The sequence below is a fragment of the Hordeum vulgare genome, chromosome 6H (genome assembly GCF_904849725.1).
Source record: "Hordeum vulgare subsp. vulgare chromosome 6H, MorexV3_pseudomolecules_assembly, whole genome shotgun sequence".
NCBI classification, from domain to species: domain Eukaryota; kingdom Viridiplantae; phylum Streptophyta; class Magnoliopsida; order Poales; family Poaceae; genus Hordeum; species Hordeum vulgare.
Window position 1 is genome coordinate 488,418,907 of NC_058523.1, and position 22,718 is coordinate 488,441,624.

Below are 22,718 nucleotides of genomic sequence, written 5' to 3' on the forward strand. Positions count from 1 at the left end.
GGGTAATCTCGAGCCTATCGATCTTGGCAACACCGTATGAAAGGGAACCCATACTCATATACATTGCGGCGACCACTCGCGTGGTTAGCGCAGTGTTGGTAGTTCAGCGTAAAGAGGAAGGCAAGGCCCTACCAGTGCAGCGCCCTGTCTATTACCTTAGCGAGGTCTTGTCCGCCTCTAAGCAGAACTATCCACATTATCAAAAAATGTGTTATGGTGTTTACCTTGCTGCAAAGAAGTTGAAGCAATACTTCCAAGAGCATGCCATCACTGTGGTGAGCACCGCTCCGCTTTCAGAGATCATGGGCAACCGTGATGCCACGGGCAGAATTGCCAAATGGTCCATCGCCATGGCGGACCATGATATTCGGTACGAGCCTCGCACCGCCATCAAATCGCAGGTGGTGGCCGACTTCTTAGTCGACTGGGCCGAGACCCAGTTTGAGCCACCGCCTCCAGACTCCACGCATTGGCGAATGCACTTCGACGGCTCAAAGATGCGGGCAGGACTGGGAGCCGGCATCATCCTGACGTCTCCGAAAGGGGACCAGCTCAAGTACGCTCTCCAGATCCATTTCGCCGCCTCAAACAATGTCGCCGAGTACGAAGCACTGGCTCATGGCCTCCGGCTTGCCAAGGAGATCGGCATCTGGCGGCTCATATGCTTCGGCGATTCAGACTTAGTGGTGCAGCAGGTCTCTGGCGAATGGGACGCCAGGGACGCCAACATGGCGAGTTACCGCTTCCTCATCCAACAGCTCAGCGGTCCTTTTGAGGGTTGTGAGTTTCACCATGTTCCCAGGGCAGAAAATGAGGCGGCCGATACACTGGCGAAGATCGGCTCCACGAGACAGGCCATTCCAGCCGGCGTCTCCCTCGAGCAACTCCATAAGCCGTCTATCAAGCCGTCTCCCGAGTCGGCATCGATCTTTGTGCCGGCCAACTCTACGATGCAAGCGTCGTCGGCTCCGTCAGTTACACCGGCTGCGGACCCCACGCCGGCTGCGCTGACGGCACCGACTGAGTCCACGGTGCAACCACCGTCTGCTCCACCAACTATGCCGGTTGCGGTTCCTATGCCGGCTCTATTGGTCCCACCGACTCCAATGGCGGCGCCGGCTACGACAACAACCCCGGCTCTGCGTGGGCTCGAATCCTCCCAGTGGGTGGACGTCATGGAGGTAGACAGTGAGCCGGCTGCCGTGGTAGCACCAGAGACACCATCAAGCTCGGGGGCTGCAGAAGCCCCCAACAGTCAAGACGAAGCGGAGGCGGCCCTTGTGTCGGATCCATCATGGGCTCAAACTATTCTAGCCTTCCTTCTTCGCGGCGAACTTCCTCAGAACGAGGCGGAGGCGAGACAGATCCAGCGCAGGTCCGCCGCCTATGCCATCATCAATCGCGAACTGGTACAACGCAGCGTGATCGACGTGTTCCAATGCTGCGTCGAATCAGAAAAGGGGCAGGAGATCCTCAGAGACATCCACCGGGGGAGTGTGGGCACCATGCCGCCTCGAGAACCTTGGTGGCCAAAGCATTCCACCATGGATTCTACTGGCCCACGGCCCTCGAGGAGGCCATGGATCTGGTTGACAAGTGCGAAGGTTGCCAGCGCTTCAGCACACAGAGCCACATGCCGCCTTCGGCCCTCAAAACCATTCCCCTGTCATGGCCATTCGCCGTTTGGGGACTGGACATGGTAGGGCCCTTCAAGACGGCTCGCGGAGGGATGACACATCTTTTGATGGCCGTCGACAAGTTCACCAAGTGGATCGAAGCCAGACCTATCAAAAAGCTTGACGGCCCAACCGCTGTCAAGTTCATCACAGACATCTCTGTCCGATATGGCGTTCCCCACAGCATCATCACCGATAATGGCACCAACTTCGCCAAGGGCGCTCTAGCGCTCTACTATTCCAAGGTAGGCATCCGGCTCGACTTGGCTTCAGTGGCACACCCTTAGTCGAACGGCCAAGCAGAGAGGACCAACGACCTGATTCTAGCTGGCATCAAGCCAAGGCTGGTGGCGCCACTGGTCAGATCAGCCGGCTGTTGGATTGAAGAACTGCCGGCGTGCTATGGAGCCTCCGCACCACGCCCAACCGGTCGACCGGCTTCACTCCATTCTTTCTGGTATATGGGTCCGAGGCTATTATTCCCACGGATATCGAGTTCGACTCGCCGTGGGTCACCCTATACACAGAAATGGAGGCGAAGGAGGCAAGAGAAGATGGTGTGGATCTCCTCGAAGAAGCAAGGGACTTGGCCTTGAGTCGGACGGCCATCTATCAACAGAAGCTGAGATACTACCACAGCAAAAAGATCAAGTCTCTCTCTTTCAAGGAGGGAGACTTGGTCCTCAGAAGAATCCAGCGCACTGCCGGCCAGCACAAGCTCTCATCCCCATGGGAGGGACCCTTCATCATCAGTAGGGCGTTGCACAACAACGCTTACTACGTGATTGACGCCCAAAGGCCAAGGAAGCGCAAGAGGGACGACTCCGGCCAAGAAACGGAACGTCCATGGAACGCGGCGTTGCTTCGACCGTTCTATTGCTAAAAGGCAAGAATCAAGCAAAGGAAAGAGCATGCACATGTATCTTTCTCCCTCTTTAGGGAACAACAACAAATGCAATAAAAAGAGCATGCTTCATGTTTCTTTTTATTGAGAGTTTTCACTCAATGTACGCCCTCTGACTGGCTTCAATAAGCTCGGGGGCTACACCGCGTATACCTCTTGCTGGCTTTATCAAGCTCGGAGGCTACGCAACGCACGCCCCTTGCTGGCTTTAACAAGCTCGGGGGATCACTAGCCGCTCGGACGCCTTCCCTATTGTAAAAGAACACATAGTGTAACCGGCTGATCCCTGGTCACCTCGTACGAGCCTGCGGGCTGGCTCCGGCCGCCTGGTTTGCGAGGTGACGCCAGGTCAGGTTGGATACATGCAAAGTTCGGCTACAAAGGGTCGCCGGCTCGGGCTGGCTCGATCATATATACGATCTCATTCAAGCCGGCCTCTGATTGGCTTATGTCTTGTTCTTTAAGTCTTGATGGCTTCGAAAAAAGGAGTCAATCAGGAATCAAAAGACAAGGCCATAAGACAACACGCTTGGCAATACGAATATAATGCTGAATATATACATTCACAAAAGCATTGGACCACGGCCCACGTTCATTACTTCTCTCCGGGGGTAGAACAAAACACAAAAGGACACCGGCTACGGGGCTGCGGCCTCATCGGTCGCCCCGGCCGCTGCTCCTGATGTGGTAGCATCACCATCTCCGGCTTCTCCCGAGGCGGTTGCGCCGTCTCCCTCGCGAGGGCTCCCGGCTCCGTCCGCACCGGAGTCGGCATACGCCGCACCGCTGGAGGCGGCAGCAGATTCCATAGCCCGGGCCGCCTCGTCGGAGCTGCCGTCAGAGTCATAGGGCTGAAGGCCGTGCAGATCTTCACCGATCACATCGCCATCTTCACCCCGCTCCAAAACGAAGTCGTCCCAGGCTGCGTACTCGGCGACGACGCTGGCCCTCACACGAAGCGCCTCCTCCATGCCTTGCAGCTCCGACTCCGAGCCGTCGCGTTGGGCGGCAAGCTTGCCCAAGTTTAGGTTCCGATACCAGGACTTGCCAAGCGTAGGGCCATGTAAGCCCCAGCCCGCGCAGCAGAGGCACGCCAGGCATCCAGGCGCTCTCCGCCCGCTGCAAGCCAGCGGGCGAGCCGGCTCATGGACGCCGGCTCCACGCCGTCCGGCCACAAGGCCGCCACCATCGACGAGCCTGCGACCTAGAGCTGAGCCATAGACTCGCCCACGGCGCGTAGGCAGGCTCGAAGGCCCACCCCGATCTCCTCCACACTCCAGCCGGAGGTAGTGTCTACCTCCTGCCTAGCCGCGCGACGCTCCTCACGGCTCACCTCGACGGCGGTGTCGGCCGCAATCTGGGTCTCAGGGAAGAGACCTGGAATGACGGTAGCCAGGACGTAAGAACACAGCAAAAAGAGGAGACGGCCAAAAAGACCAAAAACAAGATAAGAAGAGAGACCCACGATGGAAGGCGCCATCGGTCTCATGGGAGACCTCGAGGACCTCGCGCTCCCGCACCTTACTCGCATGAGTAAGGCGGGCAACCTCCTCCTGGAGAGTCGCCGCAGACTCCAAGGCCTTGGCCAGCTGCGTCTGCTTCTGGACAAGGGCCTCCTCCTTCTCCCTCAAGGCGGCGTCCTTGAGGTCCATCTCCTTGAGATGAAGCGACGCGAGGCGATCCACGTCGACGGAGTAGGAGGCCTCCTTCTCCTGGAACGTGGCACGCAGTCGCTCCAGCTTGACCCGGCCGACCGCCTCGAGCTCCTTCTTCTCCATCTGAAGAAGGTCCAGCTGCTCCTGGAGCTGGTTGCCGGCGTTACGCAGGGCGTCCCGCTCCGTGGCAGCCTCGCCCAGCCGGACTTCAAGCTCGGCGATCCGGCTATCGGCCCCCAGGTGCTGGGTCTGCCGCTCGTTATAGGCCTGTGCCTGAGCATCATAAAGCTCCTGCCAAAAGAGCGAAAAAGGAACATGATTAAGATTTGACTTGGTTAAGACCTAACCAGCCCGATTCTCGGGGGCTACACCCAGTGGGTGCGCTAGCGCGCCCCCCACTGAAGAAACCATACAAGGAAAAGGGCCTCCAAGAGATTCGGACCGGTCGACGATCGACTGGCCCAATTCTCGGGGGCTACACCCAATGGGTGCGCTGTCGCGCCCACTAACGTCAAAGGAAGAGGAAAAAAAGTACAAAAAGCCAAAAGGAAACACCTACCTGGGTGCGGGCCTCCACGCGCTCCATGTCGGTGCATACCACGCGGGCCGACTGCTCCATCTTGGACCGGTTGCTGGAAAACATCGTCACCAGCTCCGGTACGCCGGAGAGCACGGTGCGAGCGGGCAGTCGCAGGCGGGCCAGGTTTGCTACCCGTCATGTCCTCATGGGCCGGCTCCCAGCCCGGCCCTCAGCTCCTGGCGCAACAGGGCCGTGCTGGGGAATGACGATGGCACCGGCTCCTGGTGCCGGCTCGGCAGCCGGCTCGGGCGCCACCCCGGCCGGCGCTACCTCCTCCGCGGGAGGCGGATGGGCTGCGTCCGGCGCAACCATGGTCGCCCCTGGGGCGTCAAGGGCCGTGTCCGGCGCAGCTAAGTCCAGCTCCGTTGCGTCGGGTGCCGCCTCGGCCCTGGGAGAGTCAGGGACCGTCTCGAGGTCCACCTGCGCCGAGGCTTCCGGCTCTGATGGCTGGCCCCCCTCAGCCCTTGGGGCTGGCCTGGAGGTGGCCTCGCTAGCTGGCTCCTCCGCACGAGCATGTGCGGAGGGGTCATGTCTAGCCTTCGCACGCTTCTCCACCAGCCTCTCGACCCGACTCGAGCGAGGCTGGCCCACGGCGGCCTTCCCCACAGTCGTGTCCCACTGGCGCTTGGACTCCGTCTCAAGCTACCTCTGGGCAACATCAGCTGTGGCCCAGCCAGCCCGCTCGGCTGTGGAGGCGGTGTCTTCATCCACATCCTCCGCCTCCGTGTCAAGCAAAACACCTAAGGAACAAAGCTCATCACAAAATGGACAAAGGAAAAGAGGAGGAAATCTTACCCCGCTACCACAGGGACCTGCCTCCGGCCAGCACCGCAACGTCTCTTAACGCCGCCTGCTCGCTCTCCGGCTGGAGGACCCGGCGCCGGCCGCTTAGAAACCGGCCGGGAAGCTGTGGCACCCTTGCCCTTCTTCCCGGCTGCCTCGTCAGCAGCGGTGGCTCCGCCCCTTCGACGCCTGCCACGCGTCAGTGGCGGGCTGATGACCTCCTCCACCCCATCAGAGTCCTCCTCGAAGGCTGCACCAGAACAGAATGAGGCTATCTCGTCGTAGTCCGTCCAGTCTGCAACGGTGGGCCGTGCGTACTCACTAGACGACTCTGTCCCTTCCGACTCCAGGGGATTCTCCGAGCCGGCGGAGGAGTCCGAGCGGGATTCAATCGCGCCCTCGTCCTCAATCTCCGAGGCGTTGGACACTTCCACATCGGGAGTGGGCGGACGGAGGGACCCCTGCAGGTTCTCGAACATCTACGGAAAAGGATTCAACCAACGGCTCAGCAACACAACCGGATTCAAGGCAAACAACAAAGAAGAAAGAAGCCACCTACCATCGGAGGCGGATGGGCCCTGTTGAAAGGGGACATCCCCCACGTCTATTCCCCGCTCTCATCCATGCGGGCGATGGAGATCAGGTTCACCCTTCGCGCTACAACGTCGGGGGTGAATCTCTTGGTGGATAGCCGGCATGGATCATGCCGGCCGCTCATCTGGCAGACCAGATGCGGCCGCCTCTGCAGGGGCAGAATCCGGCGAACCACCATGGTGGTGAGAAGGTCGCGGCCGAGGAGTCCGCTCTTCTCCAAAATGTCGAGGTGGGCACAGATCAGCGCCACCTCAGGAATCGACTTGGGAGTCTTCGCATCCCAATTCCGCCGCGGCGGTGGGGCGATGTCGAACGGGGGCATGTTGAGGGCGTCTTGGGCCGGGTCGGCGCTCTTCACGTAGAAGAAACCCTTCTGCCAATGCTTGATGGATTCTTGGAGAGGCATCTGCGGGAAGCCAGACTTCGAGCGATGATGCACCAACGCAGCCCCGCACGGCGTCATTGGGCGCGGCCCCGTGAGCTTTTGCACCTCGGATTTCTCCATGGCTATAGATTGTTGTTTGAAAAAGAACAGGCTGCGCCACAGATCGACGCGGGGCTCGATCCCCACGAAGCCCTCGCATAGGACCACGAAGGCTGCCAGCTGCAGAATGGCGTTCGGCGCCAGGTGATGCGGCTGCAGGCCAAAGAAGTGGAGACATTCGGCGAAAAAAGAGCTAGCCGGGAGCCCGAAGCCCCGGTAGAAATGCTCGACGAAGACCACGACCTCTCCCGCGGAGGGGGCGGGAGCGGTCTCGGTGCCAGGGAGGCGCACCAACACTTGGGAGGCCGGGGGCAGCAGTTGGTGGTGACAAAGCGCCTCGATGTGCCCCTCGTCGACGTTGCTGCCCAACCAGGCTCCCTGCGAGGACGCCTTCTACGCCGAGGACTTCTTCGAGGAAGAACCGCCGGCCATGGCTGCGGATGACGAGAACCCGAAGGGGTCGGTGATTTCGCGGCGACGAAGACGAAGAAGACGAAGGGTGCGAGCTCTTTCTCTCTGAGCGCAGGGAGGAAGAGAGCGCGGATGCGGGGCAAGAAGGGGGGCGAATGGCCTCCTCGGAGCCCCCGCATCCCATTTAAACCCCCACGACGGATCCGGTGCGCACCGGGCCCCATTAACCCCGTGCATGACGGGCGGTAGCGCTTCCCTAAGCCCAACCGTCGCGGAGTAAATCCGCAGATGATCTCCCACGCGGAGGCCGAGGGGGCGTCGTGGCGGGACCCAGGGCCCAGGCCCGGTCCCATCATCAGTAATCACCATCATTAAGCCAGGCGGGGCCTGGCACGTGGCGTTCTCCGAGCGAGTTACGACGAGACCGAGGCGTCGCTTCGAAGCCACCCGGTTTCGAAGCCGGCGTCCTTCGTCGCGAATAGCGGCCAAAATATCAAGACAAATCGACAAGCCGGTGAGGCCGCCCGCCCGCAGGCGGCAGGCCTCGCCAGCTTCGGGGACTACTGTCGGGGGGATAACCCTGGGGTAGGCTCATCAAGCTTGTTCCTTCATTTCCGGCCCAATGGACATGAACGTATACAGATCCCCAAGGCCCAAGTCTTCTGGCCGGCTAGGCAACACCTACCGGCTAGAGGACGAGGCGGCCATCCCTCTGGCCGGCCAGGCAACCCCCTCCGGCTAGAGTCAAGGCGGCCTCCTCTTCTGAGCCGGCCTGGTCCCGCCAGCCCGGCTAGAGAGGAGGCGGCCGCACTTAAGCCGGCTAGCCAAGCAGGCTAGCCGGCCGAAGATCACAAGTCACATCAGATCGTAGGTCATGATAAGACCTTACGATCAAAGGTAGCTACGCGTCAGCAAAGGTACTGGATCGGGACGCCCGACAGGTACGAGCGTCGGCGACCGCGCCGCTGACCTACCCTGGCCCTGATCCATCACCTAGAATAGTGTCGGACCGTCACACTCCCACTCCATTACTGCACTCGGCGTGGGGAACAGTGGAGGCGGCCGTACTACCTGCCCATGACGAATCTCGCGGGGAGACGCTTGACGTACAACGCGTGCTCAGCGTCAACCTCACGCGAGAGCCTCATTGGTCAGCCGGCGGGTCCCACAGCCAATCGGGACCATGCAGCCGGCGGGCCCCTCAAGCGACAAGACAAGACTCTTGTGGGCCCCTGGCCAGCCGGGTCCCACACTTGCACCCTTTATCCATATTGTAGGCCGACGGGTTCGTCTATAAAACCCCCCGGTCGCCCTCCATGCAGGGGGGTCGATCATTCACCAGTCATACAACACAACACGCTCACCAACCATAGAAAGAGAGGCAGAGACGAGCCGGCTGCTCCCCTCTTCCTCCTCCCAACACAGCTCGAGGAGCAACATTGTACTCTGTTCATACACATCGAACACTCCGGCAGGATTAGGGGTATTATCTCTACGGAGAGCCCTGAACCTCGATACATCGTGCGTCCCATACGTGTACCAACCTCGTTCCCAGCATCCACCTTTGCCCCTTCGCTTCTCACCGACTTTAGCCTACCTATGGCATATGTTGTGAGTATTCACCGACAGCATCCATGCGTCGTTATTTCAAACTCGTGGGGGCCGAACGGTTGAAGGTGCTCTAACCGATTCAGAAGATTTGGGGTGGTGTTTAGAGCAACTCCAACGGGCCGACCCAACACACGGCGATTTTGTCCGCTTTTCGTCCGTTTGGGTCGTCCTCCGGCCTGTCCGTGTCCGTTTTTTAATGCACCCAACGGAAAGCAAGTGGGCAGCAGTACTGTGGCAATATAATAATAAGAGAAAGATGGGTGCGGGTGGACCGGCGAATTAAATAAGCAGACAAAGGTGACTGGTTGGCTGTATGATAAGTGGGTGAGACCGTTCACATGCGGACACCGAGAGGGGGTACGTCCGCTTTGCGTCCGCGTCGACCCATTTCAGTCTCAAATTTGAGCCGAAAATGGGTCGGCGTGGACGCGAAGCGGACGCGTTTTATCAATGGATCCGTGTATTGAGTAATCACTTTTGTCCGCATGACCTGCCTGCTATTCTGATGATGCTTCGTCTCCACAGCGACACGGAGAGGGAGGGAGGGGGAGGCCTCGCCATCAAATGGCCATGCCCATACTTCGTCCTCGGGGCCAGGAATCATTGCAGTCTAGCTAGCACGAGCACGAGCACGAAAGACGTGACCTCTCTTTTCAGTGAAATGAGGGGTGCTTTGCTTTGCTGTGCTGTGCTGCCTTTGCATGGCCCCCTCCCCCCTACACCACACCTTTTCCTCCTCTCTTTTCCCAGCTTTTCCTTGTGTTTTGTGTATGCCTCGTGTACGTGTGTGTGTGCAGGCCACAGTATACGGGGCCATCAAAAGACCATCTCCGGGTTTTTACCCCTACCAACACTCATAAGATGTCACCCTTATTTAAGCAGAGGGGAAAAAAAGGCAGCATAATTATTGGGCGATTTCAGATGCACTAGCGGAGGAAATTAAGCGTGTCCGATAAAGCTCAGAGCATGGGGGCGTGGATCATAATGCCTGTCCAAATCTGAGTTTCCTGATCCTCCTCAGCTCCGCATCATCAGCTTTCCACTTTTGCGGAGATGGGCTTTTGGTATTTATTTACATTTTCCTTACCACGCACCGTCTCCATGGCCATCATCTGATCCGAATCATGGCGCTTAGTGGCAGCCAAGACAATTAGCACACTAGCCATATTTTAAGGTCAAGGTACGCATATAATATAATACAGTAATAAACAAACAAAAAGAAACAAGACGTATCCGTGTGAATATACGTACGTATACATGCGCATCTGCCCAGCCACCACTGCTACTACTCAGGCAGTACAGGACGGTGCAGCACAGTGGAAGATCTTTGCGCCCACAGTCCCCACACTCTCATCTGCTGCCGTTGCTAATGTCATCGTCCTGCATGCTGTGTTTGACTGGGCAAGGGTGACCAAGCCCCATCAGCGAAATATGCTGCTCATCCTCTGTGTGTGTGTGTGTGAGAGAGAGAGAGAGAGATCCTCCATCACCGGGCAGTACAGAGCGGTTGCCTTTGACCAGCCAGCCAAGGCCAAGCTGCACAGCCAAGACGAACGTCACGGCAAACCGTCAGCTTCGACGGCCCATTTTTTGAGCCCCCTCTCATCTCGCCAAGATGTCCACGGATCGTGCGTGACAAAGGCTCAAACAAGGTGCCTTTTATGCGCTATAGCATGTCTGAACATGTACACTTGTTTCTCTTTGTTCCAACTTGCACGACGGGAAGTTGATCTCATCTCGCGTTATGTATGCCAAGCGCAGTCGGCTTCACTAACCCCTTTTCTTTTTAGCCCCAAAGTACACGCGACCGGGTGACTAATGCTGGTGTCTTATTCGGTGAGACCGTGAGAGCAGGGTTTATCCCGAGAGAATCTGTGCGTCCCGCGGGTTTGTCCACGCATTACAGTCCCGAAATCCGCTCCTATGTACTGTACGTATGTCTGGACGGGACAGAACGGGGACGGGCAGTACAGTAGTACTTGTGGCAGTTGGGAAGCTAGCTCGAGATAGCTGTGCCTTTGCTCGCACATGCTTGGCACTAGCTCTCCCGCCTCCGCTCCCCGTCTTTTCATGTAAAACCTGCCTAATTTGGTTCCCTTTGCGCTTTCTTGTCCCGTAGAGTAGAGAGAACACCTTTGGGATTTCAAGTTGCACTAGCTTCTCATGAAAATTTGCTGATGTAACCAGACAGGTGTCCAGCTAGATGATTGCACGGTGTGTAATGTTTACTCCCTCCGTTCGTAAATATAAGTCTTTCTAGAGGTTCAACTAATGGACTACATACGGATGTATACAGACATACTTTAGAGTATAGATTCATTCATTTTGTTCCGTATGTAGACACCTAGTGAAATATCTTAAAAGACTTATATTTAGGTATGGAGGAAGTAGATGATTGCACGGTGTGTAATGTTTTTTCTTTTCTGGAACGGAGGATGCTTTAGAAGCATATAAATAAGTGCATGCATGGAGGGTTTATGTCTAGCCATTCAGCGTTCGGATCTTCCAATTTGCATTGAGATGGATTCGTTACTAGCGGTGAACATGTTGAACGACGGTGGCATGAACAGGTCTGTCTATGCGGCGTTGGTGCGGGAGATTATGCATTTGAAGTCTCTTCGTACGACTCGTATTACTCATATCAATCGTAGTTAGAATTGTGTTAGCGAATTCCTAGCTAAATTTGCTAGAACTAGTAGTAGAACGGTAGTTTGGTTGGGCTCTGGCCTCCAAGAAGTCATTGAGTTATGTAAGAAAGATTGTATGGCTGATACTTGAGTAATATAAGTTATTACCCGCAAGAAAAATGCCTCATGGATTAAGTTGGGGGAGAATAGAGTTATCAAGTGTTACAAAAGGCCGAGAGAACGGCATGACAACTACTCGCGTGATACAATTTTCCTTAAATTCTTTGCCCCCGTTGTAATCCAAAGATTGGCCTCATCTACAATAACCTTTAGGAGGATTGGCGACGGTGCATTCTTGTAGTGGAACACTCTAGAATTCCTCTTATTTTATATTGTCTGAGATACAAACATGATAAGAGAGGCCATGGCTCGTCGGTTAGGGTTGCTTGAATTAGTGTGCCTATCCCACCACTCAAGCAAGGACTCCGCAAGGTGCCAGTTACTGGTGTCCATGTGCACATGACCATACTTGTCAATGATCAACTGCCAAAGTCTAGTAATGAAGCTACATTTGACGAAGAGGTGGATGCCCGTCTCTTGCACTTGCTTGCAGAGGGGGCAGAGGCCACAATTAGCCCAACCACGTCGCTCTAGTCGGGTTGGTGGTCCAAATACAATCTTGCAAGGCTAGGCAAGAGAAGAATTTGACTTTCGGGGGCGCCCCACCTTCCAGCCGATAAAGTCCATGGGGATAGCGTCAAATCAAGAAATTGCGCCTTGTACGCAGTTGACGCCGAATATGATCCATCCGTAGAGTGCTTCCAAATAATGTCATCCTCGGAGTGCTCGTCGAGGTGAAAGTCATGAATGAGCATCCAGAGGGTAAAAATGCAGGTCATGTAGCTAGATGTCTAGCTCATCCTAATTAAAGTCGAAGTTGCTCATGTCTTTCCGCCCCGTGACCCTAGAGAAGTGGTCATGAATGATCATCTTCTTCTATCTATGCTCAGTCACCTAACCTTGTGCATGTTTGGTTATGTGGATATGTTTTTTCTTCTTCTAGCGTTGACACAACGATGGAAGAATTTTGTGTTAGCATCCCCTTCTTTTAGATTGGCTATCCTTGCACACTGGCTTTTCCTTGCTCTCTGAAGTACCGCGAGGCTAATCACTCTCCGCTTTAGCCTAGCCCCGAGGTCGGACCCTACGGGGGAGAGATGTCGGGCCTCTTGAGCAATGTCTAACCAAAGAATGACCAAGAGGGCCGCATGTAGTTGGACATTGACCCTAGAGAACATTTTCCTGTTCCATTCCGATAGGCGAAGAGCGGCTTTTTGAGCTTATGATGAAGGACTTGGTAGGGCTTTCTTTCTCGAGTGGAAATTGTTGCAGTTTTATTCAACGCACCATTGGTGGTAACCTCCGAGCTAGCACATGCGGGAGGTACCTGGAACAAAATTTTACATAATTTATTACTGCAATCCTACATAGCTAGAACGCGTGTGACTTTGTTCGCCGACCCCTCGCACCTAGGTTGGGTAACCCTCCAAGGATTTCAGTAAGTCCTTCACCTCTTAAATAACGTGCCCATGAACATATAAATTTGTTGATCTGTGATTGGTTTTCCTTACCGTACATCGAGAATTCGTCTCGAGTACCACCCTCTCAACGTTAAGTTCTTCCCCTAGATGGACATCACGACAGCAGGTCAAAAGTTCGGCCAACTCCAGTTGTTGGCGAGAGGGAAAAAATGGCATGCCCAAGCAGTGAAGACGCCATTATGGACCCGTAGGATTGCAGGGTATGTGTGTGACGCCCTCGGTTTAATCGTACGCTAATCATACACAAATGTGTACGATCAAACCCAAGGACTCACGGGAAGATATCACAACACAACTCTAGACATAAATAAAATAATACAAGCTTCTTATTACAAGCCAAGGGCTTCTTATACAGAAGCTCGATAAACACACGAGTCAGCGGAAGCAACAAATATCTGAGTACAGACATAAAACATGGGGTGCCTTAGAGAAGGCTAGCACAAAAGATACAACGATCGAACGAGGCGAGGCCTCCTGCCTGGGAACCTCCTAAACTACTCCTGATCATCAGCGGCCTCCACGAAGAAGACACTATCGGGATGGCAGACATCGACAGGAAACTCCACTCCTGGACTCCATCATCTGGTCGCAGCAACGGATCAAGGGAACAAAGGGGGAGCAAAGCAACGGTGAGTACTCATCCAAAGTACTCGCAAGTCTTACATCAGAACTATTCTAAGTATGCATCAGTATCAAAGAAGGGGTATATGTGTGGACTGACTGTAGCAATGCAAGAATAGAGAGAGAAGGCCTAGTCCTATCGAAGACTAGCATCTTCAGGGTCTTGCAGCAATAGACGAGAATAGAGCAAGGTAACACAAATAAATAGTCATATTGTTCCAGCAATATTAAAGTGAGGTCACGCCCAAAGATCCTCCCTCGACTCCCTGCGAGGAAGCAATCCCGAGGTAAACTAAATCCAGTTAAGTAACAATTGTAGTTGTATAAGATCACGGCACAACTCCAAGTCGTCCTGTAACCGTGCACACGCTATTCGAATAGTTAATTTTCATCCCTGCAGGGGTGCACCACATGTCCCGTCACGCTCGATAACACTCTGGCCGGACACACTTTTCTGAGTCCTGCCCGGCCTCGGAATATCGACACGTCGCAGCCCCACCTAAGACTAATCAGAGAGGCCAGCCCGCCGGTCTAACTCCTAAGCACAAAGGGTTCATGGGCCTAGTTCCCCTTCGCGCTCCTGCACGTGGCGTGGGCGGCCGACGTCAGTCCTAGCATCCCTTAATCATAAGCGCGATGCATCTCGGGTCCACTTGGGCACGCGCCGCTACATTGCTGACATCTGAAAAGCTTCGGCTGATACCGCGATGCCGAGTACCCATAATTCTTCTCGCGTTGCTGGTTAGTGCGAAAAGGTCTCCGACTAACCCACATCAAATACCCAAATCCATTAACATTTTAATTAGGCCATCAACACAGTCTCGCGGGAATCCACCCGTCTTACAACTAATCACCAATGATCCCAGTAACATGGTCGAGTAACTGTGTGGTTGTAACATCGGGGGGAATCCGAGGTATCACCCTCTTTGGATTCCGAACGATGTATCCATCAAGGTGGGCTTAGAGGAATCACCCTCGGAGGTCCCACACTTGAGGGGTTGCACGACAGAGGCATCGCCGGGAATGGTGAAAGAGGAATCACCCTCGATAACCACGACCGACTAGCTATACTACAGAGATATCATGAGGAGTACTTAGCGAGGTGTCACCCTCGGTATCCGATAGTATCCCTGTAGCGTCGTACAACTAAGGGAGGTGTATGTGTTGTGTCGGGTCTGGCTCGTCGATCAGGGATCGAGACTTGAATAAAAGTGGGGCAACTGAACTACGGGGTCAGAGGGGATGACTGCTCCACCTATACTAAGCATATTAAAGGTACATGACTAAAAGTAGCAGTTCATCAAAAAAGGCTATGCATGAGATATATGAGCTAACTACAAGAGTAACAAAATACTAATGCATGAAGTAGGAAGAAAGACATAGGCGATATAGGAATCATCAAGGGGGGTTTGCTTGCCTTGCTGCTCTGCGACAAAGGACTGATCGGCAGGGTCGTAGATGTACCCGATAGCAGCGTCAGTCTCGAGGTCTGTAAGAAGAGGGGGAAGAAACAATAAATAATAGCAACAGTGCAACACAATGCATGACATGGCAAGATGCACACTAGACATGAGCTAACGCAGCAACATCCGTCATAGACGGGTCGGAAGAATATCTAACGATATTTTCCGGGTCTCGGGCTACTACCGGACAGACCGGAAACGATGGAAATGTTCCATGTTTGTATGCTAGGGACGCATGACACACCAATGGACCGTGTATCCGGGTTCGTCTCGTTCTGCTGATCAACTTTCATGTTGAAAATATTTTGATCTGACTTACGGATTATTTTATATTAATTTTTCAAGTTTGATTCAATAATTAGGAATTAAAAACATATATAAATAATTTAATAAAATGCATTATGACGTCAGCATGATGTCATCCTGACATCGGCAGTTGACTGGTCAATTGACCAGTGGGTCCCAAACGTCATCAGCAGTTGACTGGTCAACCCACGTGTCATACTCTAATTATTCTAATTACCCCAATTAATTAATTAAATAATATAGCTATTTATTTATTTAACAAAAACATTATTTTTATATTTATATTTAAAATTTTCACTTTTCATTAAAAGAGGTTGTGGGGCCTCCCTGTCATAGACAGCGGGGTGCGTTGGCCCCACCGGTAAGTGGCTTTGGGCCAAATACACATTGCTACTCACAGATACATAACCAAACAATTAACGTATTCTCCATATACCTATATATGCAAATACATACATCGTGCATCTCATACATACAAAATATGTACGACGTTTATACACACATACATACGCAATACAACATTTATTTTTATTATTTATTTCTCAAATCTCACCACTCCAACCTATGTGTTAACACAGACTTTCAACATCACAGAGAGAGGGACTCATCTCCACGATCACCTACATGAACCTAATGGCGTCGGATCAGAACACCGTTTGCCGGAACGAAACCGGCACGGCGCGAGGAAGGAGATGGTGGGAGGAGCCCGAGGAGGGGCTCACCGACGTTGACGAGAGGGCCCGGTGAAGCCGGAGTTCTCTTGAGGCGGAGGTGATGGCGAGGAGGAGGACGATGCGGTGACGGTGGTGACGGTGTTGCCGGTGAGGACGTGCCGGCGAGGCGCCCCGGTGAGGAGGGCCCCCGGGATGGAGCCGCCGAGAGGGCTCCGGTCGGCGAGATGGAGTTCCCGGAGAAGGAGGCCGATGGGGAACCGGGAGGGCTCGGCCGGCCGGGCTCCTGGGGGTGAGGTGGGTCGCCGGCGAGATGGGAGGGAGAGGGAGGCCGGCCTGGGGTTGGGGCTCGGGCCAGCAGGGAGAGAGGCGGCAGGGGGCCGCCGGCGGGAGGACAGGGGGGCGACGGGAGGGGAACCGAGGTGGGAGGCGAGGTGGGGAGAGATCTGGGCAGGGACTGGAGCCGAGGGAGAGGGCACGGGGTCGTGGGGTTTCCTCACGTGGGGGGGTAGCTGGGATTGGCCTCGTGGGGGGGGGGAGAAGGGATCGGGAGGGTGGAGAGGCAGGACGAAGGCGAGCACTGGGGATAGGTGGGGAGGGGCCCCTCGAGGGGTTGGTGGGGATGTACCTGGCGACGTGGGGGGTTGGGGCGATCCCCTGGCGGAGGCAGGAGGGGGAGTGGGGAGGGAGCGATCAGCCGGATCGCTAGGGTTGGGTGGGGGTGGCCGACTGGGCCACTTTGGCCTAGTCGGCTAGGGGCTCAATTGTTGTTTTTTCACTATCATTTGTTTTTCTTTCTTTTACTTTCCGACATTCTATTTTTTTTATATATATATATCTCTGTCCTAACTATATAGGACTTTTAATACCATTAAAAATGTCCGATTCATTTTTATAACTTATTAGGGAATTTCAATAACTCTCCCGACATTTTTACTTAACATCACAAAACGTTTCTCGTTCGACTTTATTTTTAAATTTTGAACTCGACTTGGTTTTCGACTAACACGAGATCAACGATAGAATTTTATGATGACGTGACTTCATTAGCGTGGGGTTACTGTCGTTTGACTACAGGGGTTACTGTAGCACCAATCCGGGGATGTCACAACTCTCCCCCACTAACAAGAATTCTCGTCCCGAGAATTTAAAGGTAGAAGGAAAGTGCTCGGGGCATTCATCCCGAAGATGATCCTAGCGTTCCCAAGTGGCCTCATCTTCAAAATGATTTGATAATTTCACTTTGAGGAGCTTGGTGACTTTGCGACGAGTCTTACGTTCAGCTTGGTCGAGAATACAGACCGGATGTCATCTACAAGAGAGGCCTTATTGCAGCTCAGCATATCATGATCCACTGCTCGAATAGGATCACTGAAGCAACGACGGGAGGTGAGACACATGGAAGACATCGTGAACCTGAGAAAGGTTCGCCAACAGTTCCAATTGATAAGTCACTCTTCCACGCCTTTCAAGAATAATGAATGGACTAATATAGTGAGGGGCTAACTTGCCGTTGATCTCAAAACGATGTGTACCTCTAATTGATGTAACTTGAAGATCAGCCTTTTCGCGAGGTTGATAGACCATATCTTGATGATGACGGTCATACTGACTCTTCTGATGAGACTGAGCAGCTTTCAGATACTCATGAATAATGCAGACTTGATCTTCGACATGTTGGAAATCATACGGACCGAAGAGCGATCAGTCCATTGAATGGTGGCTCGAGAATTTCGTACGAAGCCAAGTGTAAAGGATACTTTGGAGTCAAAGATGTACAGGAAAGTCATGTTTCAATCGTGTGGAACTTTGGGTTATGGGTCCATCATGTGGGCCGGGAGTAGGTAGAGGGGTGAAATATTATACGGTCTTGGTAGCAAGACATGTCAGAGGATAACCTGTCAGTTATGTTGGAACAACATCGGTACCAAGGGCGGGGGACGAATAGAACCATCTTCCTGCTCGTTGAAACGAGGCAGACCAATAGGCAAAGTTCTCGTCCACCGGCGGCTACCGGAATGTTGTCCACAATAGTAACAGGGTCTTACTGACAGAGTTGTATACCGAGAATTTACCTAAGCAGGGAATTAACACTGCTTAGATAAGTTATGCCACAAGAAAGGTCAAAGAGACCAATGGGAAGGAAAATGTGCTCACACACACAAGTATTAAAGTATACCATTCCCGAGGAAAACATAGAGTATGGTATACATGATAGGTCATCAAGTACATAACCATTTTGATAAAGAGGCAAGAAGAATCAAGATGTTTACCCATACCACGCGGTCTGGATAATTGACCAGGAACAATTTAGCATTGCGCTTCCAATGTTCCTGTTGAAATTTGAAGTACCACATCCGTGCTTCGGGGTAGTATCGACATGGTCATCAGATAAAAGTTGTACTTATGGGTATTCAAAGAGGAACAACTTACGAAGTTAAGTCATACAATTTCCTCATGGTAGAATGACGAACCTTACATAAGGAAGGATTTATAACAATAGGTCCTTCGGCCCGGTGTGCGAGACAAGACATCACCGTACCGGGTTACATAAGACCAAAGTTATAATTATTGGGAACATATTCCACCCATCATATGTGACCGAGATTCAGATCTGATGGGTTTCAGGATACCTCAGACTCAAGATACGTGAGAAGAAAAGATGAAGGTGCAAGATTCTCATGATATGAGCTACGGGAGCAAGTTTTGGATCATGAGTTGGATTGTAACACACATGAACACAATGTCAAAATAGTTGTGCCCACGTGGAAGTCTTATAACTCAATGCAACCGAGTTCCGTTTTGAGAACTACCACCAAAGATACCAAGGACCATGGTTAAGTCTGAATTAGCTCTTATGAATGAACTTCTTTTCCTTGATCAAATCAGTCAGTGGCTTGGTGTGCTAAGAGAACTTATATGAAGTGAAGATAACAAATCTTCAAAACATATAACACTTCGCACATGCATGAATGCCTTGGTATGATCCTTGAGGAAGCAAAACAAAACTTTCATATATTCAAAGCGACAGGATTGCACGTGAACCTTGGGAAAACACTTCTTATATCAAACATATCCTTCATGAGCTTGGCACAAAGATAGTGCTTTCAAAAGCTTCATCACGAACCATGGAGAACTTGAGGGTGCGACCGATGGGCTCAGCAACAATCCCTCAATATTTTGACGGGGACGGATTTCCAAAATTATAATATCGAGGAGATAGCATTTGTCAAATCAAATGGTATAATGTCGTATGCTCGAGGGAACAACAACAATTAAACATTGGTAAAAGGGTGCACTTGGAAATACTGATTGAGTAGCACGACCAATGCTAAAATGACGAGTTAACACCCAACACACCAAGAATGAAACAATCAGTTATTAACCTCAAGGCAATAGAGTTGCCAGAAGTATTGGGATCACACATCAAAGCTTACTTGTTGGTATTCCGGTTTGAAACAACACGGGACCAAGAAATAAATGGTGGTGCCGAGAAGTATCACTATATCAAGAATTCTTAAGAGGTGCAATGATGCTCACAACATTCTTGACAGAAAAGATAGTAATAATTCAAGGTAGGAAACAACAAAAGATGAACTAGTAAGGAACTCAAGGGACAACACAAAACATGATCAAGTTTGCGTGGGAGTGAAGGCAACAAGGTTTGTCGATGATAACACAATCATCGAGGGGCAAGGATGGCATTTCTCATCATGCAGTTGGTCGATACACTGCAAGAGCTCTGGATGCGGATGATGATCACAACACATTCGTCGAGAAGCTTCACGAAGATGTAATCGATCATCGACGACATCAAGCAAGGGAATGATGAAGCAAGAGGTTGTCGGAATCACAGATAAGACTGCTAGCTTAGAATTGAGATTGCCTTTCAGGACAACCAACATGATGTGGAAAGTTCGATGCACGCTTAACGCACAGTTGGAATTGTGTTCCAGGGATGGAGGGGTATAGATAGCATGGTCGAGCTCCAACATGACCATGATGATGTAGCATAACAACTTAGAATGACACGATCGAGTACAAACTCATAAACAAGGAAGATTACTAAAAAGTTGTTGAATCGCAATGCATACTCGATTCAGTTATCGATGTACTCGCGTGTCCAACAACTTGAACACGAGGCAACTGGAATTAAGGAAAATATCATAGTTGATGAGGAGCTCACAAGAAGTTTCATAGCTCCGCGATATCCTCGAGCTACAAGGAATAATACTCGAAGGTAGATCAACATTAAGGCTTGGACCGGTGTATTGATCTGAAGAAAACAAGTACTTTAACTCGTCTGAGAATGAAATCAAGGTAGGACAACATGGTCAAAACCACGATTGCAAAGGACAAGATCACCGATACCAGATTTAAACCATGGAATGAATGATTATCGATACGAGAAGTTTCTACGATAGGATCAACGTCGTTTCCATGGGCATGAACACAAAGTTCAAGGTTGACTCCCACTTCATCAATGCATCACCTGCCATTTACTCCTCGCCTTTGATCATGTTGTAGTTTTAAAAGAATATCCGGCATAACACCAGAAGATTAAGACTCGTGAAAACTCTTCGGGTCATATTGATTTAGGAAGGCACAAGTTCAACCCATCGGGGCATCTTAGGAACATATACCACAAACTTCAAGAGTAAATAACACATGCTTGAAGGGCATGGCTGACAAATCGTATGGTACAACTTATCAAAGGGAGAAGACACAATTTACCAATGGCATCATGTATCAGAGAAAGCAATCACAAGAATTTTCGAAAGCAAAAGATGTCGTTGGATAATAACCTAGGATGAGTCTGACAATCCACAAAGGACCTGATGTGGGTATCGGTACTCAATCAGAGGGAGACAAGATGCAATGCATTAGTTTACAGAACGTCTGAAAAATACTGATACTTAATTACCAACGGAATTAAGATTTCTAGGTTGGTGTATCATAGACAAATGCTCCGATCAAATACAAGTAAGTTGAATGAATTTAGGTGGACAATCAACCAAAGTTGATTTGTCGAGAACCAGCTCTGTGTGGAAGGACGTCTCAGCCGGAAAGGATAATTTATGAGTATCAAGAGATGATTGTGTGCATTCCCACAAAGGTAGAATCAATAAGATCACATGAAAATCACAAAGGATTTTAATAAATGCTGCTAGACATATGGGTTTAACCATAATGCAAGCAGGTGAGAAAGGTCATGAACATTAGGCTACGGAGGATTCCAGAAGATCGAATAGCAGTTCGAAGAACTTTCGAAACCCATGACAACTGATGATGGACGAATCCCCGATAAGATAATTTGTTGCATCTCGTAAAACAAGAGTAATTTGGAGAAGAAAGTATGAACGACATTGGTATGTAGTCATCTGTAGTGGTCGACGAAGGAAGGGAAAATTGCAGAAGCAATGAGCACAACAACTCAAGAGAACATCGAAGAGTAACTGCAGTTCTTCTAAGGGATAAAGCCACCGTCTGGAATACGGGGCTCTCCGGGAGGAAACACTTACGAGAACCTAATGTTAGAGTTAGTAAAAAATTTAACCCGAAAGAGAAGAGAGAGTATAGCCCAGAGTAGAGGAAAGGAGTAAAAGATACTAATACCACCCAATTTAGATGTGGGCCCGTAAGCCACAACATCAGTGTTAGTAAAGTTTTTCAAACACTAGACTCAACTTCGGCCAAGGAGTTGGAAAGGGGGCTACCTACACGCAGTCGGCTCTCATACCAACTTGTGACGCCCTCAGTTTAATCCTACGCTAATCATACACGCAAATACGTACGATCAAACTCAAGGACTCACGGGAAGATATCACAACACAACTCTAGACATAAATAAAATAATACAAGCTTCTTATTACAAGCCAGGGGCCTCGAGGGCTAGAGTACAGAAGCTCGATAAACACACGAGTCAGCAGAAGCAACAAATATCTGAGTACAGACATAAAACATGGGTGCCTTAGAGAAGGCTAGCACAAAAGATACAACGATCGAACGAGGCGAGGCCTCCTGCCTGGGAACCTCCTAAACTACTCCTGATCATCAGCGACCTCCACGAAGAAGACACTATCGGGATGGCAGACATCGGAAGGCAACTCCACTCCTGGACTCCATCATCTGGTCGCAGCAACGGATCAAGGGAACAAAGGGGGAGCAAAGAAACGGTGAGTACTCGTCCAAAGTACTCGCAAGTCTTACATCAGAACTATTCTAAGTATGCATCGGTACCAAAGAAGGGGTATATATGTGGACTCACTCCAGCAATGCAAGAATAGAGAGAGAAGGCCTAGTCCTATCGAAGACTAGCATCTTCAGGGTCTTGCAGCAATAGACGAGAATAGAGCAAGATAACACAAATAAATAGTCATATTGTTGCAGCAATATTAAAGTGAGGTCACGCCCAAAGATCCTCCCTCAACTCCCTGCAAAGAAGCAACCCCGAGGCAAACTAAATCCAGTTAAGTAACAATTGTAGTTGTATAATATCAGGGCACAACTCCAAGTCGTCCTGTAACCATGGACACGGCTATTCAAATAGTTAATTTTCATCCCTGCAGGGGTGCACCACATGTCCCGTCACGCTCGATAACACTCTGGCCGGACATACTTTTCTGGGTCCTGCCCGGCCTCGGAATATCGACACGTCGCAGCCCCACCTGAAACTAATCAGAGAGGCCAGCCCGCCGGTCTAACTCCTAATCACAAAGGGTTCATGGGCC